Genomic DNA, 22,616 nt, shown 5'->3' on the forward strand with positions numbered 1-22,616 from the left:
CAGTACTGAGGGAGTGCTGCAATGTCGGAGGTGCCATCTTTTGGAGGAGATGTTAAACTGAGGTCCTGTCTGCTCTCTCACGTGGATGTTAAAGATCCCATGGCACTATTTTGAAGAAAAAAACAGATTACTTGGTCATTATCACTATTGCATCTTGACCAAACAGTGATGAATAGAGGAGACGGAACGTACCTTTTACTATTTATTAAGTAAATGGTTGGACACTGCAGCACATTGTCTACATGGCAGAACCGAAACTGAAAGTGAAAGTCAAAGTAAAACCGAGCCCCCCAGCACCCACTTCAGGTAACACCCGGGCACTGGGACAAACTTAATTGAAGCAAACTCAAAACACAACACTCCTTTCCCCCAGATAAAACCCCTTAGTCCTCCAGGCGTCTGGGACGGAATCTAACCCGACTTGAGCGCCGCTGGACAGGCATAGTCGGGGTGCCACTGCTAGCCGCAGGAAAACCTTCATCCGTGGCTGATGACTCCGTGACACCTTCTGTCGATGTGGCTTCCGTCGTTGTTGCAGGAAGCAGGCCGTCACTGCCTGGCAGAGGTGGTGGAGACAATGGCCTAGCCTGTGACGTCTCTGTTACTCTCACCGGAGTACGACCCCGTAGCTGGTCGACGTGGCGTCTGTGTAGCTGGCCATCAGGTGTACGGACGCTGTACGACAGGGGACCCGTGGCCTGCTCCACCACGGCAGGCATCCATTTGTCTCTTCCTGCATAGCAACGGGCAAACACAGTCTCTGACGGCTCGAACTGCCTGGCGGTGCCCTGGTGCTTCTTAGCCAGCTCCTTTTGCTTTGTGTGCATCTTATCCCTGTAGTCCGGGTGTAGCTGGTCCAGTGCAGTTGCCAGCCGGCGACCCATCAGCGTCTCGGCAGGACTCTTCCCCGTTGCTGAGTTTGGTGTGGTATGCTGTGATAACAGGAACCTGGCCAATCTGGTTTGCCAGTCCCCCACCGATATCCTCACTGTAAAGTCTGTGGGTTGTGCAGTAAATAAATACACAGACTTTTGAAGTACAAACAAACAGGTCTTTACTATTCAGAGGTCAGGGCGAATCTGCCCTAGTTATCCTGTAACATCACTTATATACTGGTGTGGTCACTGTCGGTATTACCGTATACAGAAGCCAATCAAATAGTGCCACACCTAAAGTAGTTCTCTTAAAGGTGAACGGTTACACTCAATCGTTCCCTTAAAGGTAGACGGGTACATACACTACAATCCTCCCTTTTTAGCTTATTACTTACAGGGTCCCCGTTAAACATACATATCTTCAACTTCACATAACAATTTACAGATATACTCTCGGTGGAGAACAAACAATTTACAGAGATAATTCCGGTGGAGTCAACGTCATATAAAACAGTTTACAGATATACTTTCGGTGGGAACAGTTCACAGGTTCAGTCTCTGCGGAAACAGTTCATAGATTCAGTCTCTGATCTTGACTCATTCCGAACAGCATCTCTTTGGTGTAGCCGGTTCACATGGCTAGCGTGACTCCTCCATAGCCTTTTTCTTAACGTAACAGCTTGACCTTCCGTCCTGTTGAACCAGCAGTGCGGACTTTTACAAGCAACTGGCTGTCTTGATAATTTTCGGGTTTTCAACTAATTTAGCTCCTTTCATGGTGTCCCGCCTGAGATGATAGTATTTTAGACAGTTATTATCTCCTGCTTCTTCTTTTTCTTTTCTGCCTTTTTGAAACTCTCGGAGCTCCTTTCTCTGCGGCCATCTGTAGCGCCACCAACTCTCTATGTTCATTAGACCTTAAGTGCTTCATGCGGATTTCTGTACTTTGGGAGTTTTCATCACAAACTGGGCAGACCAGATCCTCGTAATATTCAGTGTCACTCAATAGGTCATGATAGTATTCGGGGTCGTCCTGAGTTAGGCCAGTGAGGGGCCCTTCTACTTCCTTCTTATCCAACTGGACGTTAGCCGATGGTGGTTCCTTCTCTGACCATCTTTCTTGACAAGACTTCTTCAAGCATTCATATTCATCCCGCTCTTCCTGGGATGTCTGCCATTCCTTCACGCCTGGCCTCATTTGTGAGTTCAATACCTTCCCTTCCATCGGGGATTCCGTTATCAGGCTATTTAATCCTTCTACTGAAGTAGCTGTTTCCGCATTCTTCTGTTCCCCTTGACGTAATTCAGCATACTTTTGACATCCATGTGCAAGCTGTGTTGCCCCCTCAGCTCTCTCCGTGACTTTTGGAAGCTCCGAATTCTTTCCCTTTGAAACCTGAAACTCGTGTTCCCATTTTGGAGTCTTGTCCCTCAGCGTGTATAAGAGTTGGCTGGCCATTAACTCTTCTACGGGGACACTGTGGATTAGCGCCTTCTCCATTTCATCCACCTTTCCCTCCAATGTTTTCACCTTCCTTTCCTCCGGTCCTTTGGTTTTAAGCGCTCGACGAAATTGCGCCTTGGTGTTCTCTAACTCCTGATCAGGGGCCATTCCTACAGTCTCTGTGTTCCTTCCATTGGCCTTTCCTTCCACTGCCCGGATTCCTAGTTGAATATGTTCTTCAAGTTGTTGGACCTCTGCCATTGCCGCCTCATATTTGTCTTGGGTTTCCTTCAATAATTTAACGAGTTCTTGGACATCTTGAATTTCATGTTCTGCTATGTCTTCCACCTCTAATTTTCCATCTACGGATGGAATCTCTACCGATGAGTCTGTCTTGGCCTGGAGCTCGTCAAACATTTCCTGCAGCCTTTGTACTTCTCGCTCATGTTCAAACTTTAGTTGTTCATATGCTTTCACTAAAACTAGCTTTTTGGAGGTTGCCGAGTTAACCCCTTCCAGGATTGTAGTCTGGGCCCGTTCATACTGTTCCTTCAACTTGTTACACTCTGCTTGCAACGAGTCGTAGAGATGAACTGGGATAAAATCCTGGCTTCCTGAAGATTCCTCTTCCTTTAGGTCGTTCTGTAAATAGTCTAGTTCCTGAACAGTTTCAGGGAGATGTGATCGGTACTTGGCCACGATGGCTCTATGGTCGCTCTTTTCTCGAGCTAGCTGTCTCTGTTGTCTTTCCAGGTTCTCCCATTCAGTGTCCCAGAACTTTTCCATATTTTTCATCTCTTGTACGAGACGGTCACTCCACTGTTCTAATTGTTGTCGTACTTTGACATAAGTTTGAGTCCGAGCTCGGTGTTCTTCCGTCGTGGATGAATCCTTAGCTTGAACAGGCTCAGAATTCTCTGTCAACCTGGAGTTCTGCTCTGTAACTTTATTCTTCTTGGTGACATAAGTCTTTCTGCATGTCTTTGTTTCCTCCCCCATCGTCGGCAAGTCCCCTTTAGCCTTGTCATGCATATTTGAATTGGTCTTATCGTCATCCATCTCAGAATCTGAGCTGATAGCTTGCACCGAATCCTCCTTCATTATGGCTTTTAGGTAGTGCCATTCCATGTCTATTTTCTTAATCCACTCCCGTCCTAGAAGTGGTGGTCCTTCCTCAGGTAATACGTACAAATTCATTCTTGGGTGTTCTTTCCCTCTATCTCTCACCTTGACTCTTATTTTCCCCATGGGGTATACATTATGCCCCGTGTATGTCTGTAATACGAACTTGGTATTTCTCAAAGGTATGTGAGAGAACAGCCGGTGGTAGTCCCTTCGGTTGATGACTGATAGAGCTGATCCAGTGTCCAGCTCCATTCGTACTTGGACTCCAGCTAGTAAAGACCTGTTTGTTTGTACTTCAAAAGTCTGTGTATTTATTTACTGCACAACCCACAGACTTTACACAAACAAACAGGTCTTTACTATTCAGAGGTCAGGGCGAATCTGCCCTAGTTATCCTGTAACATCACTTATATACTGGTGTGGTCACTGTCGGTATTACCGTATACAGAAGCCAATCAAATAGTGCCACACCTAAAGTAGTTCTCTTAAAGGTGAACGGTTACACTCAATCGTTCCCTTAAAGGTAGACGGATACATACACTACACTCACCAGTGCCTCTTTTGTGGTTTGCACCATCCTCTCTGCCTGCCTGTTAGAGGAGGGGTGATAGGGCGCTGTGGTCACGTGGCGGATTCAGTTTCTGCCTGCAAAAGCCTTGAACTCCGCTGACGTGAAGGCTGCTCCATTGTCCGAAACCAGCACGTCGGGGACCCCATGTGTGGCAAACAGCAAACGCAATGCATTGATCACTGCACTGGATGTCATGGAGCTCATGATAGCCACCTCCAGCCATTTTGAATGAGAATCCACCACTATCAGAAAGACCTTCCCCTGAAATGGCCCTGCAAAGTCAATGTGGAGTCTTGACCATTTACGAGTGGTCCACTCCCAGGGGTGAAGGGGAGCCTTGGATGGGCTATGGCGAGTCAGCTGACATGTCTCACAGCTCTTTACCACCTCCTCCACGTCTCGGTCCAACCCCAGCCACCAGACGTAGCTTCTCGCCAGCGCCTTCATGTGCACAATCCCAGGGTGTGAGTCATGCAGTATTTTCAGCACCTCCTCTCTTGCGGCGGCAGGAACCACCACACGGCTTCCCCAGAGCACGCAGTTCTTGTGTGCAGACATTTCATGGCGCCTCTGAACGAAGGGCTTGAAATGCTCCTCCTGGACCTCGGAAGGCCAGCCATGCAGCAGCCAGCGTAGCACCCGTGATAAGACTGGATCTTTCTGTGTGAGGCTGCCAATCTGCTGGGCATGGAGTGGGGCCTCCGGAACCTCCTCCAGTAGCAGCACCTCCAGGGGTGGTGGCGTCTCAGCCATCGGCCGGTTCAAAGGCAAGCGACTCAGAGCATCAGCATTAGCCAGCATCTTCCCAGGCCTGTAGCAAAGTTCATAACTGTAGGCCCCCAACATCAGACTCCACCGAAGCATACGCGGTGATATGATCTGGGGCATGGGCTTGGAGTGATGCAGGAGCCCCAAGAGTGGCTTGTGGTCTGTGTAGATGACGAACTGTCTCCCTAACAGGTATTGGCTGAACTTCTTTACCCCAAATATGATGGCTAGGGCCTCCTTGTCAATCTGGGCGTAATTACGTTCTGTTGTTGAGAGTGTTCTTGAGGCAAAACTGATAGGCGCTTCCCGGCCATCTGGCTCTATGTGACCCAACAGAGCTCCCAGCCCATATGGTGAGGCATCACACACCAACACCAATGGCTTGTTTTCATCATAGTGTGCCAGAACCTTATCTGCTTGTAGCAGTTCCTTTGCCTGTCTGTAGGCTGTTTCATGAGCTGAGGTCCAGTTCCACACTGTTGCTTGGTCTAACAGCCTGTGCAGTGGCTCTAAGATTGTGGCTTTGCCCTTGAGAAAACAACTGTAGAAGTTTAACAGTCCGAGGAATGCCTGCAGTTTGGTCTTGTTCTTGGGGGTGGGAGTGCTCCTGATAGCCTCCACCTTCTCCGTAGTCGGATGCACACCGTCTTTGTCCACTCGGAATCCCAAGAACTCCACCCCATTGGCAGCGAACACACATTTCTCCTTCTGAAGGCGTAGTCCTACCTCAGCCAGCCGGCGTAGTACTTCCTGCAGCCGCTCATCATGGGCTTCCTGAGTCTTGCCTGTAATCAGTATGTCATCCAAGTAAGGCAGAACTCCCGGAACACCAGCCAACAGGGTGTCCATGAACCTCTGAAAGATTGCCACAGCCGTAGACACCCCAAACTGCAGCCTTGTGGCTCGGAAAAGTCCTCTGTGGGTGTTGATTGTCAACAGCTCGGCTGACTCTTCATCCAGGACCAGTTGCTGGTATGCTTGCTTGAGATCCAGCTTGGTGAACAGAGTGCCTCCAGCCAGTGTTGAAAACAGCTCTGCAACTGTTGGTAAGGGATACACATCTGGTAACACAGCAGTATTAACCGTACATCTGTAATCTCCACAGATTCGCAGGCCCCCATCCTTCTTTGCAATGGGCACGATAGGGGTGGCCCAACGGGAGTTCTTCACTGGCAAGAGAACCCCTTGGTTCACCAGCTTATCCAGGGCCTCATCCACCTTCTTGCGCAACGCAAAAGGAACTGGTCGTGCCTTGAAGAACTTAGGCGCTACCCTTGGGTCCACTTCGATTGAGACTGGCGGTCCCCAACAGGCCCCGAACTCACCAAAAACCTCTTCATAGTTCTCCAACATAGGCATTATGGGCTGTCGCTGTACCGTGTGTACTCCTGTCACTTCAACACCGAGGGGCTCAAACCAATCTCTGCCCAGCAGGCTTGTGCCCTGCCCCGCCACCACATAAAGTGTAAGTGTGTCCTTGACTGCCTGATACTTAACTTCCACATGAATCATACCCAGCACCTGGAGTTGAGCTTGGGACCACTGCCGTAGCACGCCACTGACCTGAGCCATCGCTGGGGGTTCACTTGACCACAGCCTATTGTAAGTCTCTTCACTTATCAATGAACACGCTGAGCCTGAATCCACCTCCATGCAGAGTGGTGCCCCATTCATGATCACATTTGCCGTGTATCCCCACCGTCCGTGGGGTAGCTGCTCAGCTTCCGTGGTATACACTGTGTACTCATCGTTGTCCCCCAGTGTCAGGGTGTGTGTTTGCGATGCTTGTGTTGGCTCTGCTGCAGCAGCCTGAGCTTTCTTCATGCAGACATGAGCTATGTGTCCTCTTTTCTTAAAGAAATGACATACCGCTGACACAAATTTGCATGTAGTGGAACCATGGAGAGCCCCACAGCGGAAACATTTTCTTCCTGTCTCTTTAGTTGCCTCCATGTCTCTCGCAGCAGCAGCTGCGTGTGTGGTCTTGTGCACCTCCTCGGCGGCCTGAGATGGTGCTGCCTCTGTACGTAGCATACGTGTGTTCATCGATGCAGCCTCTGCTGCTAAAGCCTTCTCCTCGGCCAGTCGGAACGTCAGGGCCTTCTCCGCTAACAGCTGTCTCTGCAATGCCGAGTCCAGCACTCCACACACAATCCAATCACGGAGCATATTGTCTAAATGGTCACCAAAATTACAATGTAATGAGCGTTTCCTCAACTCAGCAATGTAACTTGAAATAGATTGTCCAGGTTGTTGTTTACAATTGTGAAAATGGAAACGCTGCACAATCTGAGGGTTTTGGGTGAAAATGTTTCTGCAGCTTCTCAATCAAATCAGCATAATCCACCTCACTAGGTTTACGAGGAGCCACCAATGAATGCAGGATGGAGTAAGTAGCAGCTCCGCATACACTTAGCAACACTGAGCGCTTCTTCTCTTCTTTGTCAATATTATTGGCCTCCAAGAAACACCCCAGTCTTTCTGCGTATTCCTCCCATGAACTGTCCTTATCCCCAGAGAACTCTTCAATACGCCCTAAGGTCGTCATAGTTTTAATGTGCACTGTCCCTTTAAGATCCACAGACTTTTTTTTTAAATTCTTTTTTTTCCCTCCGGCCAGAGATACGGTAGCTACACTCACGGTAGTTGCCTGGCCCGCACAATACTCTGTCCGCAGTCTACGTCGCAGCTAGCCAACTATCAAAATGCCGTTGATGTTGCTAGCTGAGTGGCCCGCTTGTCGCAATTTCCAATATCACGGCTGTAGGTTCGCATGTCTATCTCCGTCCTTCTAGAGAGTTCAACTGCCGCCTCGTCGCCAGTATTGCATCTTGACCGAACAGTAATGAATAGAGGAGACGGAACGTACCTTTTACTATTTATTAAGTAAATGGTTGGACATTGCAGCACATTGTCTACATGGCAGAACCGAAACTGAAAGTGAAAGTCAAAGTAAAACCGAGCCCCCCAGCACCCCCTTCAGGTAACACCCGGGCACTGGGACAAACTTAATTGAAGCAAACTCAAAACACAACAATCACATTGCTGTTTGTGGGACCTTGCTGTGATTCCTACATTCCTGGATTACTAGTCCAGTAACATAACCACTATGCTACCTACATTGTACTTCAAAAATTACTTCATTGGCTTTTTAAAATTTATTCATAGGATGTGGGTGTCGCTGGCAAGGCCAGCATTTATTGCCCATCCCTAATTGCCCTTGAGAAGATGGTGGTGAACCTCTGCAGTCCGTGTGGTGAAGATACTCCTCTGTAGCGGTTTGGTACAGCAGGGGCCTGTTAGGCCACTTCAGAGGGCTGTCAAGAATCAACCACAGTGCTGTGAGCTTGGAGTCACATATAGGCCAGACCAGGTAAGGACAGCAGATTTTCTTCTCTAAAGGACAATCTGCTATTTCAATGGTCACCATTACTGATATGAGCTTTTTATTCCAGATTTATTTAATTAACTAAATTTAAATTCACCAGTTGCCATTGGTGGGATTTGAACTTACATCTCTAAGATTACTAGCCCAGTAACATAACCACTATGCTACTGTACCCCTGTAAAGAACCTTGGGACGTCCGGTGGTCATGAAAGGCGCTATATAAATACAAGTCTTTCTTTTACTCCCCATGTCTCTGGCTCCCTCATGCTCAGTGTCACCTGGTGTCACATCCTCATTCACACTAGGTGAAGGTTTCTGAGATAGTGCATGGGAGTGAGAAGGCAGGGGATGTAAGTGGTGACATCACTGGTGCTGGGGCAGAGGATCATGGGTCAGGACCTGTCTCCAGGGACCCCGTATGATCTTGTCCTCAACATCCTCTTCCTTATCCCTATTGTCATCATTATAGTCCCCCAGAAATAATTTTCTTCCCTCCTGCTCCTCATCATCTTCCTCTGGCCCTTATTGTTGTGATGGCTTTGCACAAAAGGAGGACATAAGCTAAGAATGGTTGAACATAACCCCCTCGGGATTGAGGACTCAGAGAAGGAGGTGGGAGCTTCTGTTTGGCTGCTGCTTCTAGATAGGATGCCATGGTGACTGTCTATGTATGCAGCTACTAAGCAGCCGCCTGCACTGTCTTGCCATCTTCTTTGGCTAGAGTGGAGTGCCCCCCCAGCAGCTCCATGGGCTTCTTTTCACAGGGAGATCAGTTCCCTGATGTCCAGAATGCCCCTCTGGTCCCATACCTTTCATGGGTATTGTGCGTATGTTTCTTCTGTAACAATATTGAGTGATTTGAAGAGTGTCTCCCAGGTGGGATTAGACAGTTGATGTAAAACATCTGCTGATATCATCCTGATAAAGTGGAGGAAGAGGCTTTAAAGTTCTGCATGCGGTAATTGCTGTTAGGAGAGATGGCGACATAGAGTGTAGTGTGAAGCATTACACGTGCAGCTATTTTAGAGGGTAAACAGTGTGTTGGTACCCAAACAAGAAAAGGGGCACTGGCTGGTGTATTACTTCACCTGCCCTCATTAGGCCACTGAATATTTTCCGGCACTGGTCTGCAGTTCTGGAGATGAGAGCGTTGGCAGTCAGTGCGGGTGAGACACTACTCTGAAGCTAGCTCCCATGAGCACCCATCAGCCTTTCCTTTGCTACCTTTCACCCGGGAGTATCTGCCTCCTTCCAAATCCCAGCTCTCTTTTCTGCGTGCCTACGCCAGTTCCTTCACTTTTGAAGACATTGTTTAAAAATATCCCCAAATCTCACATGAGCCATCTACTGCACATACCTGGCAGTTACCTCAGTCTGGCTAAGTGTTCATGACGTACCTGCTCCTCCCTCCCCCAACTTGCTTCTGCGCTCTCTGGTCATCCTAGCAAGACCTGTGCCTGCAATTTCCATTCTCCCTCCAGTGCGGCACTCCTGTGTTACACCAAAGTTGTGCTCAGCCAATGTTAGTGGGTATGCAAGTGAACTGATATGATGGGGTCAGTGCTGGAAAGGGTCATCAGGCAGAAATACTGCTTCCAGGAGCAAAACTGGCATCAAATATATTTTGAGGTTATGGTTTTTAGTATATTATATAGGTAGGCAGGACAGAACTTTGCAAAGTATGCTGAAGATATGTAGAAACAGAAACTCATTGCCACACTGGCTTTTGCTCTGTTTCAAATGCTTGAATCCTCCATTAGATTCCAAATACTTAGACCCAGGACTTTCTCTCTGAAGAAGTGCCTGGTCTCTGGTCATCGGCGTGACATGGCAGACAGCCAGAACTCAGCATACTGGTGATTGTAGGCATGAACCCATTGATCTACAACCTGGCAGAGGAAGTGCTGAGGCTGTAATGCATCTCCCAAATGATCCAGTTTTTATTAAGTGCATTTAAATCATTTTATTCTGTTCAATTTAACTTGTCAAAGTCATCTAATGCACATTCAGGAACACAAAATACAGTTGGATGAAGAGGCTGCAAAGGCTCCATTTGATTTGCAATCTGACACCATTCCACAAGCTGATTTATAAAGAGAAAAAATTTCACAGTTCGCAGGGTGGAGGTATTTATTGTTGCCAAGGCATGCCATCTGGGACATATACTTCTGAAAAATGTGTTGTGTACTTGGAAAATATGTGAAACTTTAGATCAGAATTATTATTTTGCATGGCTGAAGTTGGGGTTTTTGATTAAAACTTAAGGATTTTTTTGGACTGGTACCAAAGAGCTTTTGTGTGGCTGATTACCAACTTTGCTTTCCACTTCTATCGTAATGGGCAACAGTGGTTTACTGATGAATGAATCAGCCGGAAGGGAAGAGCCTGCATAGCAAGGTAGAGCTCAGGTAGATGATGTGGACTGTCTTTATAGTGACATGTCTAGTTCCCAGGAAGTCTGGGGGTGAATTGATCCAAAAGATAAGGGCCAGACCAATAAGTTAAAAGCCTTACTTCATTCCATTAACGACTAGAGCATTTGTACAGATATTGGAGCAGCCCAGGCTCTTTGTTTTGTCACTAGTGATTGCCCAAGGAAACTGTGCCCACATGTATGAGAAGCATGATGCTCATTTTGTTTTATGCCAATGTTTTTGCCTCTTTCTCCCTTCTCCTGAGGAACTCTACATCCTGTGATAAGTCTGGCTCTCCTATCGACCCTATCCTTGCCAACCCCCATTGGCTCGCCATCCCCAACGTATTGAATTAAAAATCCTTGTCCTCCTTTTCAAGTCCTTGCACGGCCTCACCCCTTCTTATCTCTGCAACCCTCCTCCAACCCCGTATATCAGCGCATGCCCTCAGCTCATCCAACTTTCTTTGCTTCACCCTTGGGGGAAGAGCCTTCATTTATCATCTGAAGGACTTATGTTAAAATCAATTTTTTAAAGAAGTCCCCGCTAAGTAATTGAGTAATCCATTGAGTTAGGACATTATTCTTTCATTTCAAAAATTTAGGTTTAAATCAAATACAGGCTAATGAAATGAAAGACTCCCCTTCTGGTTTCCGACCTTTTTTGAAATCAGTTTGGGCAGTCTAAACCCAGATAACTATCCATAATTCAGCACAGATTGCTGCTATAAAGCTAATCTCACTCAGATGCAACAAGAACAACTGGTGTGGGATATGGGGAAGCTCTTTTGAGGTTACAGTTAAGGTAGACTAGAGGGAGCTTTACCCTTCACCTAACCTAACCAAACCCAATACTGACACTGGAAACAGCTTCATGAACATGACATATAAATTTAAATGGAAGAGAAATATTTGCTCAATGGATTTTATGCATACCAGCCATTTTGATTCAGTGCAATGTGCAAGATGGACACTCAACTAGTAAGTCTATCTTTTCCCCAATGCCTTAAAAAAATGTCCCCAGAGGGCAACACACAATTCAAGAGGTGCCTGGGGCATTGTATTAGATCTTCATGGCAGGTTTAAGACCAGCATCTACTGGCATTGTACGATTGAGTCCTAATGCCTGCACCACACGGACTGCAGTGGTTCAAGTCGGCGGGACACCACCACCTTCTCAAGGGCAACTAGGGGTGGGCAATAAATGCTGGCCTTGCCAGCGGTGCCCACATCCCATGAACGAATAAAAAAAAAGTAGCCCCTAATCCCTGTAGCCTACTTGCCAACCACCATCTTTTTAAGTTGCTTTCAACTCATGTCAGCTTGTCAGATACTCACAAGAGAAAATAACTTCATTCACTGGGATTCGAGGTTGTCAAAATGAGCCAATCAGATCCATGGGAAGCTACAACTGGAGACTGGTGGAACCAATCTGATCCATTGGAAGGAGAACGAGAAGGCTGGTGGAACCAATCAGATCCATTGGAAGGAGAACGAGAAGGCTGGTGGAACCAATCAGATCCGTTGGAAGGAGAACGAGAAGGCTGGTGGAACCAATCAGATTCGTTAGAAGGAGAACGAGAAGGCTGGTGGAACCAATCAGATTCGTTGGAAGGAGAACGAGAAGGCTGGTGGAACCAATCAGATTCGTTGGAAGGAGAACGAGAAGGCTGGTGGAACCAATCAGATCCATCGGAAGGAGAACGAGAAGGCTGGTGGAATGACGTTTTCCTCCCATTGTTAGTTACACACAAATGTGTGGCAATTAGAAAAAAAATGAGCTGATGATTTTTGAGAATTTCAGTTACATGTCTTTAAAATCTTTAAAAACTTTAATGTTCCTTCAAGGCACTTTCTGCAGCTGTTGTCTTAAATGAAATTATTTTCCAGCATAAGTTGCAACTGCTTCCTTGAGATAAGGTAAATGTTCTATGGTGTGAATTCTATGGCTTTATTGAGCATTCCTGTTCACTGCTGGAATTACCAGCATTTATAGGGGGTGGAAGTGGTGATAAACTTTACTTCATTTAAACAAAGTACACTGAGATTTTAACACACTGTACTGTTGTGATGTGGGATGAGGACTCTTGGCTTGTTTACTGTTTGAGGTGCAGTGCTCACTTATGCGCTCGCCCCCATAAAGGCTGTTGAGGCCAGGAATCAATTGAAAATGTCAAAACTCAGATTTTTGTTGGGCACGGGTATTAAGGGTTACGGAACCAAGGCGGGTAGATGGGGTTGAGGTACAGAGTGCTGCACTGTGGGAGGTGCCCTCTTTCAGATGAGATGTTAACTTGAGGTCTTGTCTGCTCTCTCAGGTGAATGTAAAAGATCCCATGTCACTATTTTGGAGAGGAGCAATGGAGTTCTCCCCGGTGTCCTGGCCAATATTTATCCCTCCATCATTATCACATTGCTGTTTGTGGGAGTTTGCTGTGTTTCCCACATTACAACAGTGACCACACTCCAAAATACTTCATTGGCTGTAAAGTACTTTGGTGCATCCTCAGGTTGTGAAAGGCACTATATAAATGCAAGTCTTTCATTTCTTTAGAAATTACTGTTGCTGATTATATTGGACAAACGCTTAATGCATTGGTTTGACATTCCTCTAACCATCATTTTAACAGATGGCGTTATCCCATTTCTTTTGATTTACGAAGTCTGCACAGATATTATTTCCATGTTAAAATATTTTTGGATTGAACGGAAACAATTGCAGTAGGCTGCAAAAATGCACAAAATAAAGTGTCAAAAATCAACGTTTTCTGGGGAACATAGCCCTAGACACCTTTAGAAAATAAATCTCATGCCTTCAGCACTCACCTACCCCTTCAATAATGAATTGCTACAAATTGCACTTTTATGTTATTTAGGGTTTTCCCCTACAATAAAAGTTAATAGAAACACTAGGTATATCGCCTGCCCAAGTACCACTGCCCTTTCTGTGCAATCCCTCGTCTTCAGGTGTCAAAAGGCCTATTTAAGAGCTATTTTTGAATCATCAGCTTTTCTGGGGCTAGGGTTGCCAACTAGGGTTGAATGTATTCCTGGAAGTTTCATCATATGACCTCCCGCCTCGAACCACCCCACCCGGTCAAACAGCCTTTATTGCCCCCATTTCCAATATTTTTATAACTAATAAGTAAAACAAAATGAAAAAGAACCAATTTTTGTTTAATGCCACTATGATTTTCCTCCGGGCTGGTCGCAGCAGTGTCCAACTAGTGTAAAACCTGGAGACTCCAGGGCAATCCTGGAGGGTTGGCAACCCTATCTGGGGCTGTGTTGACTTTTATGAAGCTGTTGGTCAGCCTTTGCTCGTTTGCTAGGGTAGCCATAGGAACTGCAGGGGTGTGGAATAAAGGTCATAGAATTGTGGAATATTAAAGCACAGAAGGAGGACATTTAGCCCATCAAGTCTGCGCCGGCTCTTTCGAATATAGAGGGCGGCCCATGTTACCAACAGCATTGAGGAATAGTCCACCACTCGCAAGAGAATATCATTTTGCGGTCTTCAATTGAGCACTTGGAGGCACAGTTAGATCTGTGCTGTTGGAACTGGGATCCACCTCTGGATTTAAGGGACGGAGCTGGTGCAATAGCAATGTTCTTCCTCTGGAGGTCATTAATGTACCTTAAAGTATCTTTTCCAATTCCATGGTGTCCAATTAAAATCTTAAAAGTATATTAGGCTCTTGAAAACATGGCTGAATCTAACAAATGACATTAGGAGGGGAACGCTACTCAGGAAATTGGTTTTGCATGTGTTAATTGTAGAATGTATGAGCTACAATATTTCCTGTAAGTTTGTTTGACTCTGCTTTTTGTATATTAGGATTGTTTCTTTTGTTACCAGTCTGGAGAGTTATTTAATTCTGCTGTTGGCCATTGGTTTGAGCCTTGTAAATCCAGCCAGTGAAACAAATCCTCATATCTTTGCTGTTCAAATCATATGCTACAACATCGCTTCTTACTGTCTGAGTCAAATAGCACACGCGCAGAAGTTTGCCTTCTATTTGGCAACTTCCTCCCCTCCTCTCCTCTTCTTTAGGAATGGCTCCACAGGCATCAGCGGCCATCTGCTAGCTCAACAAAGTGGCCATTCCTCAGTGTGGTGCAATCACCGCTGAGGCCAGCTCTGCGCTTGCATGGCACTAGCACGCACACGGTGCCTAGATGCCGAGATATTGCTATGCAATTCCCCCATGGAAAGCATAATTCGCAGCCTGATTATTCCCTCTCCGGCCGCCCCCATAAGCGCACATTTGCAGCAGGAGTCACAGGATCATGAGCAAGAGCAGGCAATCAGTTGATATCCCCCTCTCTAACTCAGGGCCGCTGAGGCTGATTCTAGTGCCCTGACTGTGGTTGTGGCTGAGATGGTGTCCATTTAAAATGGGATTACCAGCAAGGAGAGGAGGGTCAAAGAGAGGAATTCGGAGGAGGAAAAAACATTACACATTCTGGACTATGTTTCAAGACGGTGATGTATCTTGAATTGAGATAAACCACTAGGTGGTGGCACAGCAGATCCAGGGACTGGCATCAACTCAGGGGGTCATCTTATTTACTCACACACATACTGTAACTGAAGCACATTTGATGTCACTCAGTCACAGGTCATCTCAGACATTCCTGTCACTGGACGAGCATGTAGTAGGAGCAGTAGATTATATAGTCGAGCACAAGTCCTACTGTCAGCTTTTTAGGGGGCATCCCTTTGTTTGGGCACATCATGGGCGCACTCACAGGTAAGTGATGCCTCATTTAGCTGCTTACACCTACTGCAGGTGCATGCCCAGTTCTGCCCATTGAAGGAACCACTGGAAACCCTGGGGTGCAGCATTGTAGGGCTGGACACCTGATATAATCAGTCTCTACCCCTAATTCCTCATTACTGTGTGGAAACTGAGTGTTCTCCAGGTGCAATAAAGAAGAACATCTCCCCTAGTGTATCATCAGGTTAAGAAGAGGGTATGCTTAGCAGTTTTGTGTTTGGAAAAATATAGATATTGCATTTGTTGAGAGTGTGGCAACAATGTAGGGTGGACTATTCATGCAAGGAATAGAAGGGGTAATTATGAGAAGGTCTCTTCAATGAGTCTGCTGAGCGGTTCTTGTGGCTGGTTAAGGTGGTTTACCAGCAGTGATGAGGCTCCGTGCCCATCTCTTTTAGGTGCTCAATGTTGATTCCTGTTGTACGGCAGTTATGGAGAGTGCAGCAAACGGCAATGATGCATAAGGCTGTACTGTAGGATTCCCTCTGATCTGTCAAGGCATCGGATTCTTTGCTTCACCCTGCCTACGGTGTGCTAAATATTGGTTCTCGGATGCATAGACCTCATTATACCTGTGCTTGTCAGCTGTATGCCATGACCATAGAACGGTCACGAGTCAGGGTTGCAGTGGTTATCCTTGGTCTCCTAGGAGCCAAGCTTGCATTTTCCTTTCTGGATCAAATAATGGTGTATGGTGGATTTACTTAAAATATTTATGGCAATTTGTTTGCTGAATCAATTTGAATGAAACCCGGCATCATCTGCATTAGGTGCGAGCCACGGCTCAGTAGCAGGTAGCACTCTCGCCTCGGAGTCAGAAGGTTGAATGTTCAAACTCCACTCCAGGAGTTGAGCACATAATCTTGGCTGACACTCTCAGTGCAGTGCTGAGTGAGGGAGTGTTGTGTTGTCAGAGGTGCCATCTTTCAGATGAGATTTTAAACCAAGGTCCTGTCTGCCTTCGCGGGTGGACGTGAAAGATCCTATGGCACTATTTGAAGAAGAGCTGGGAGTTCTCCTGATGTCCTGGGCAACATTTATCTCTCAGTTTAATTTATAATTTAGTTTAATACCACTCAGTTTAATTTATAATTTATCTCATTGCTGTTTGTGGGACCTTGAGTTCTGTGTTACCCTACATTATAACAGTCACAATACTTCAAATGTAATTCATTGGCTGTGAAGTGCTTGGGACATTCTGAGGCCATGAAAGGCACTTGTATAAAGCTCTTTCTTACATTGCACGATCCGGTGCCGATGGTCACAGTAAAGTTGGACATTGATGGACTAATGGCCTTTACAATTCATGAATGTCCCACTGTTGTGTGCAGGTTACATGTGTGCAGTTGCTGAGACTCTGGGAAATCCTGCCACTGGGAAAAGAAAATCTCAGGCCCTTTCCTGCTGTTGCCTTTTGTCCAAGGGGAAAGGGAGAAAATGACATGCTCTCTCAGAGTAGGCACCAGCTGCCTGCTTAATACGTGCGCGCACTGCTGATCGACTAATATTGTTGATGGCCTTTTGGTAGTTTGGAATGAGTTTGAGCTGGAAAAGTTCAAGACTGAAGAAACCTTGGCAGCACTTGCAGTGCCAAGCCGGCCCTGAGGCATGGATCCAGATTAACTTCCAACATGTGACACAACTATGGCACTGTCTCCCTGGTGAGTTGTAGCCTCCACGTGCATTCTTCCTCAGACAAGTCCAGGTGTCCACAGTTATCTGGGAGGTCCACTGTTCTATGATGTAATCTAGCTTGCAAGGCATTCCTTCAATCTTCTTCCTCATCCTGGTAACACAAGTAAGGAGGGATTCCCTTTAGGGACACCTATTGTCCCATGCATTAAGTTGCTTTCAAAAATAGGTGCATCAAAAGCCCTCCTACAAAACCCCATTCAGCCACGAAAAAAAATAAAACCCAGAAACAGTTAAAAAGAAATTACAATGATTCCTGAAAGTTGCTGGCTGTCCCTTCAAATTTCTTTCTATTTAGCCTAGTAACACATGGGGGAAATTTTGAAAATGTGTACATCTGTTATAAAACTGCCATGGATGTCAAAATGACGCCACTTCTGGCACAGTTTAATAGTTTAATGAAGCCCCTGTATATTTCTGGCAGAGCTTTTTTGCTGAAATCTAAAGCAGAAATGTGCATCAAATTGAGCAGAGATCCAATGGTACTGATCTCCACCCATTTCTTTCCTCTGTTCCATCATGCAGATAGTCTGCCCATTTATGGGGCGCAACAGAGATGGAAATTGGGCCCCGCATGTCAACCATGACATCCTGTACTGAAAATCACCTTTCAAATAGCCGAAATAACAACAGAAAATGCTGGAAAAACTCAGCAGGCCAGGCAACATCCATGGAGAGAAATTAGAGTCAACGTTTCGGGTCAAAACCCTTTATCAAGACTAAAGAGGCACAGGGAATGAAATAGATTATGAGGCCGGGCTGGGAGAGAACAAAAGAGAAGAAGAGACATTAAGAGGTATTCAAAATGAGATGAGATGGTGATAGGACTAGTGGAGACAAAAGACAGCTCTAGATTAGGTGTGAAATGCGCTGGCAGAATGGGAGACAGCTGCCATGTGGGAGAGAGAAAAAAAAAAGGAAAGGGGGGGGGGGGAAACCAAAACAAAGGTGTGGATAAAAAAATAAGTGAGTCAAATAGCCGAGTCAGGTGGGCGGGGCAGGGCTGAGTTGTGTGAGAGGAGTGTGGCCAAGGGGGGTGGGGCCGAATCACGCGAGGTGGGATGGAGGCCGAGTCAGGTGAGGGCGGAGGAGCCGAGTCGGGTGGCAAATCATCCCAGCCCCCGCAGTGTGAGGTCCGGAAGATTTTAACTCCCAGGTCTCATCTGTATGCTGGAAGTCAATGTCCCGGCCAAACCTAGCGGGAAGCCCGAGCTGGCCAGCGGGCAGGAGAACAATTTCAGGCGGCAGGTGGCCACTGCTGGGGACAAAACCCAAAGGAACAGTCCTCGGCAGTCAAGTAGATGCATCGGAGGGGAGGGGCGGGTCTGGAGGGCATCACGTTTGGGCGTGTGGAGGGAAGCCCACGGCAGGGGAGGTACCAGGTTGCCTTGTGAAGCCTGGAAGAGTTCTGCTCCTGGCGCACAAGGAGTCAAAAAAAATAAATTAAAATAACTAATTTTTTTGGGCTGCTGCTGGCCCCTTATCCACTTGCTTCCAGGTTGGTTAGTCTCCTGGAAGGCCTGGGGTTAAAATTGCGCCATTGGGGCCCTATTTATAGCAGTATGCTGCTACCTTCCAGTGGGTGTCTTGTGCACCTGCTAAGAACAGTAGGTTAGAATTACTTCCTGCGGGATGGCAGTGGGATCGGAGGGGGTAAGTCCCTGCCCTGATTTTAACTGCCCGCCTGTCCAGTTACTGCCAAGTGGGCAGGGTTAGAATTGAGCATAATAAGTCAAACTTAATATTTAAGGCTTAAGAAACAGTGCTAAATAAAAATAAAAACAGCATTGGCAGTAACACAGTGCTCAGGAGTGGGGAGGGACACAGACCTCAGGAGAGTTGAGAGAAGAAGCACCCGGGGAGGAATCTCTAAAATCTCCTAGCAAGGGCAGGCAAAATCAGAGCGGAGAGTCACCCCAGGTTGTCCATGGCTACTCCTTTGAGCCAGTTGCAGACGCGATTGGAAGCAGCCTTGGCATGAGAATGTAAGTAAAAGGCCATGTTTTCCCCTTTAGAAAGGTTAATTTGTCCCATTGACGCTCATCCTTTCAGTACTGCAACTCATCCAGGTGCAATTTGAATTCCTCGATCTCTTTGACTCCACAACCTCCCTGGTAGATTATTTCAAATGTTTAGCATCCTTTTGATGTTTTTCCACAAGCTGTTTTGAGCTTACTTTTCAATAATTTAAATTAATATCCCCCTGGTCGCACTTATCTGACTTCGTACCGTGAAGTCATATTCCTGCTTCACTTTATCTATGCCACTTAATCCTGCACTTATTTGCCCAGAACTTGGTGTCGGGGGCTTGCCGCACGTGCAAGCCCCCGATGTGCATTTACCCGGCGCGCCGACATCTGAAACCTGGCCCGCAGTGGATTTCCTGTCAGTGGCCCGGCTCTGATGTCGGCGCGCTGTGCTAACCTGACCCAGCGGCGTAGTTAGTGCGATGTGCCGGCTGGGATCAGGTGAGCACTGTTCAGCCAATCAGGGGAGGGGAAACTTCATTCATAAGTTTGAGAGTAAGAACTGTCAAACTCATGAGAAGTACTGCACCCCAAAACACTACTTAAACTTTAAATAACATTTTAAAAAACATCCCAATCATTAAGTTAAGTATAAATAAGTTAAAAAAAATAATTTAAACAATAATTTTATTTTTTGGAAAAAAATAAATTTTTAATAAAAAGGGTCTAAAACTAAACTTACCTTATTGTAGATTCTTTAAAATAATAAACCTGTGGAAAAAAATTCTAAATTGCACTAAAACACCACTTACCTGTAAAAATAAATACTTACGTGTGCTTTTTACAAGCGTAGAGACACATGCGCAAATCCCCCAAAACAGAGGAAATCCAAGACGCACGCGCTGCCCCCTACAGCGCACGCGCTAGCCTCTTCACCTCTTGGGTTAGAGGAGAGGAAATGCCGGTTTTCAGCGCATGCGCTGTGCATGCTGAAAACCGGCATTTCCTCCGGCCAGACGGGTGAGTACCCCTTCCGTACTCACGCATTTGGGGAGGAATTACTGCCCCATTATTTTCATGTCCCTTACCCTTTGTGTTTCTGGACCTGAGGTCCCTACATCTGCTCTCAGGCCAGGCACTCAAATCTAAAGGGGAAAACAAAGCTGGTAAAATACCCCCATCAAAAAGGTGAAGCAAAATAGAATGGGTGGGAATGATTTTATCCTGTGCTTTGGGTGACATCTTGTGAAGCTGTCGGTGCGATTACTTTAGTATCGCTCCCACCCACTCACCACCTATTTTTGCTGATGAAATGACTGTTAGTTTGGCCTGTGGGGAAACATCATAATCAAATAAGATAAACCATTACCGGTGAATGACAACAATCACAACATAGAGGCATGAATCACACAGCACAGACATAAAAGAGCAATAAGCAGGTCATTGTAAATGTTATGCTGCTGGATATTCACATTTCAATATATTTTTGGGATAATCACTTATTAACAGTAAGCTCGACAGCACTCATGCAAACATTACATTCATCTTATTTCCCATTAAATATTTCAGTCCATTGCCTTCAGTGGAATTCCATTTCATACCATCATAATTCCAATTAACTTAGCTTCCATGAGTTAAAGAGATACTGTCAATTTTCTTTCACTAGAAGGCACTGGCTGATGTTGCAGTATGGTCCTGTCTGCACTGGCTACCCGCTTTGTTCTGCTGTAATTGTATGATGTCCTCTAACTATTTAGGGCTATGTCAGGAACTGCACTGCATGACCCTGTGTGCACTTGCCTGATTCCATGAAAGGTGAAAGGAAAAGGGGACAGTGCAGAACATACAACAAAAACAACAACAACAACTTGCACCTGTATAGAAACATAGTAAAACGTACCAAGGCGCTCCATCAAACAACATTGGGATTAGAGTAGATAGCTCTGGTGGATGAGCCAGCCAGCGCGATGAGCTGATTAGCCTCTTTCTGCACCCCAATCTCAATGATTCTATTAAGAAGAAGAGTTGCATTTCTATAGGGCCTTTCACAAACACCGAACGTCTCAAAGCACTTTACAGCCATTTAAGTACTTTTGAAGTGGGGTCACTGTTGTAATGTGGGAAACGCAGCAACCAATTTGCGCACAGCAAATGACCAGATAATCTGTTTTTGTTATGTTGGTTGAGGGATAAATATTGGCCAGGACACCAGGGATAACTCCCCTGTTCTTTTTCAAAATAGTGCCATGGGATCTTTTGCGTCCACCTAAGAGAGCAGACAGGGCCTTGGTTTAACGTCGCATCTGAAATACAGCACCTCCGACAATGCAGCACTCCCTCAGCACTGCACTGGAGTGTCAGCCTAGCTTTTGGTACTACAAGTCCCTGGAGTGGGACTTGAGCCCACAACCTTCTGACTCAGAAAGTGAGTGTGCTACCAACATTTTTTTTTAATATACTTTATTGAACATTAAGAATATTTACAACATTGTGATCATTTCATTGTATCATACAAATCAATTCCGCCACTCTGCACAGCCATTCCGCCACCACATTTTAACATCAAAACCTGAAGTTTAATTTGTCGCCTGTAACATATACTAATCGATTGTACTTTAGAAATTGATTGTAAAATACTGGGGAGAAATTGGGTTGAGCCGCAAACGGGACGCCGAGCTCGCCTGGGCGCCAGATTTTGCGCTGCGATCGGAGCAGCAGCGATCGCCGGAAATTCAGTTTGAGCGCCCCAAGAGGGACACGGGGCGAGGCTCAAGGCGCTCCGCGTCCCTCTTAGGGCGCTGAAACTGAATATCGCAGCGCAACGTGCCACAGCGCCACACGCTGCGGCACGGCGCACTGCGGTACTGCAGGCCTCCCTCCCATTCTTATGGAGGAGGGGCCTGCACCAGCGCGATGAGAAGTGCTGAGGAGAAGTGCCGGGCTCTCGGAAAACAGCCGGCAATGCCACGGGGGGAGAACAGGAGGCCGGGGACGGAGGTGCTGGCAGGCGGCTGCCGGAAAAAACGGCCGCCCCGCACCTCCACCTTAATTTGCGCCACTGCCGCCACAGGTAGGCCCCGTGAACCGGGCGCGATTAGCGAGCAGCGCTACAGAGGCGGTCGCTGCTAAATATCACGATCGGGGTGGTAGCGGGGCGCTGCGCACACCGATGACATCATCGGTGGCGGCGCAGCTCAACAGGCTAATTCCGCCATTAGTGCCCCAGCTAAATATCGCGGGAGGCATGGCCAGTGGCGCTAAAGCCACTGAGTGCCCTCTTTAGGCGCTAACTGGTGGCGCAGCCCACCGAATTTCTCCCCACTATCTTTAAATTCCTTTCTGAATACAACATCCACAGAGCCTTATAATATTTTAGCTTATATTTAAAATACACTTTTAGATTGATTCTCCTCCCCTTAATAAACAGAGCATTCCCTCTTTGCACAATCACGAATCTAGCCAAACTGAACATTAAATTAAATGCCGCTCCACTGGACTCGGGCAGACTCTCCTGCAATCCCCATCTCAAAATTGAGTCCCACGGGATTCCTATTCTCGTTCTTCGGTCCCCACCCAGCAAAAAAACGCCACA

The sequence above is a fragment of the Somniosus microcephalus genome, chromosome 4 (genome assembly GCF_052327205.1).
Source record: "Somniosus microcephalus isolate GS21.2 chromosome 4, FLI_Smic_1.0, whole genome shotgun sequence".
In the NCBI taxonomy this organism is placed as follows: Eukaryota; Metazoa; Chordata; class Chondrichthyes; order Squaliformes; family Somniosidae; genus Somniosus; species Somniosus microcephalus.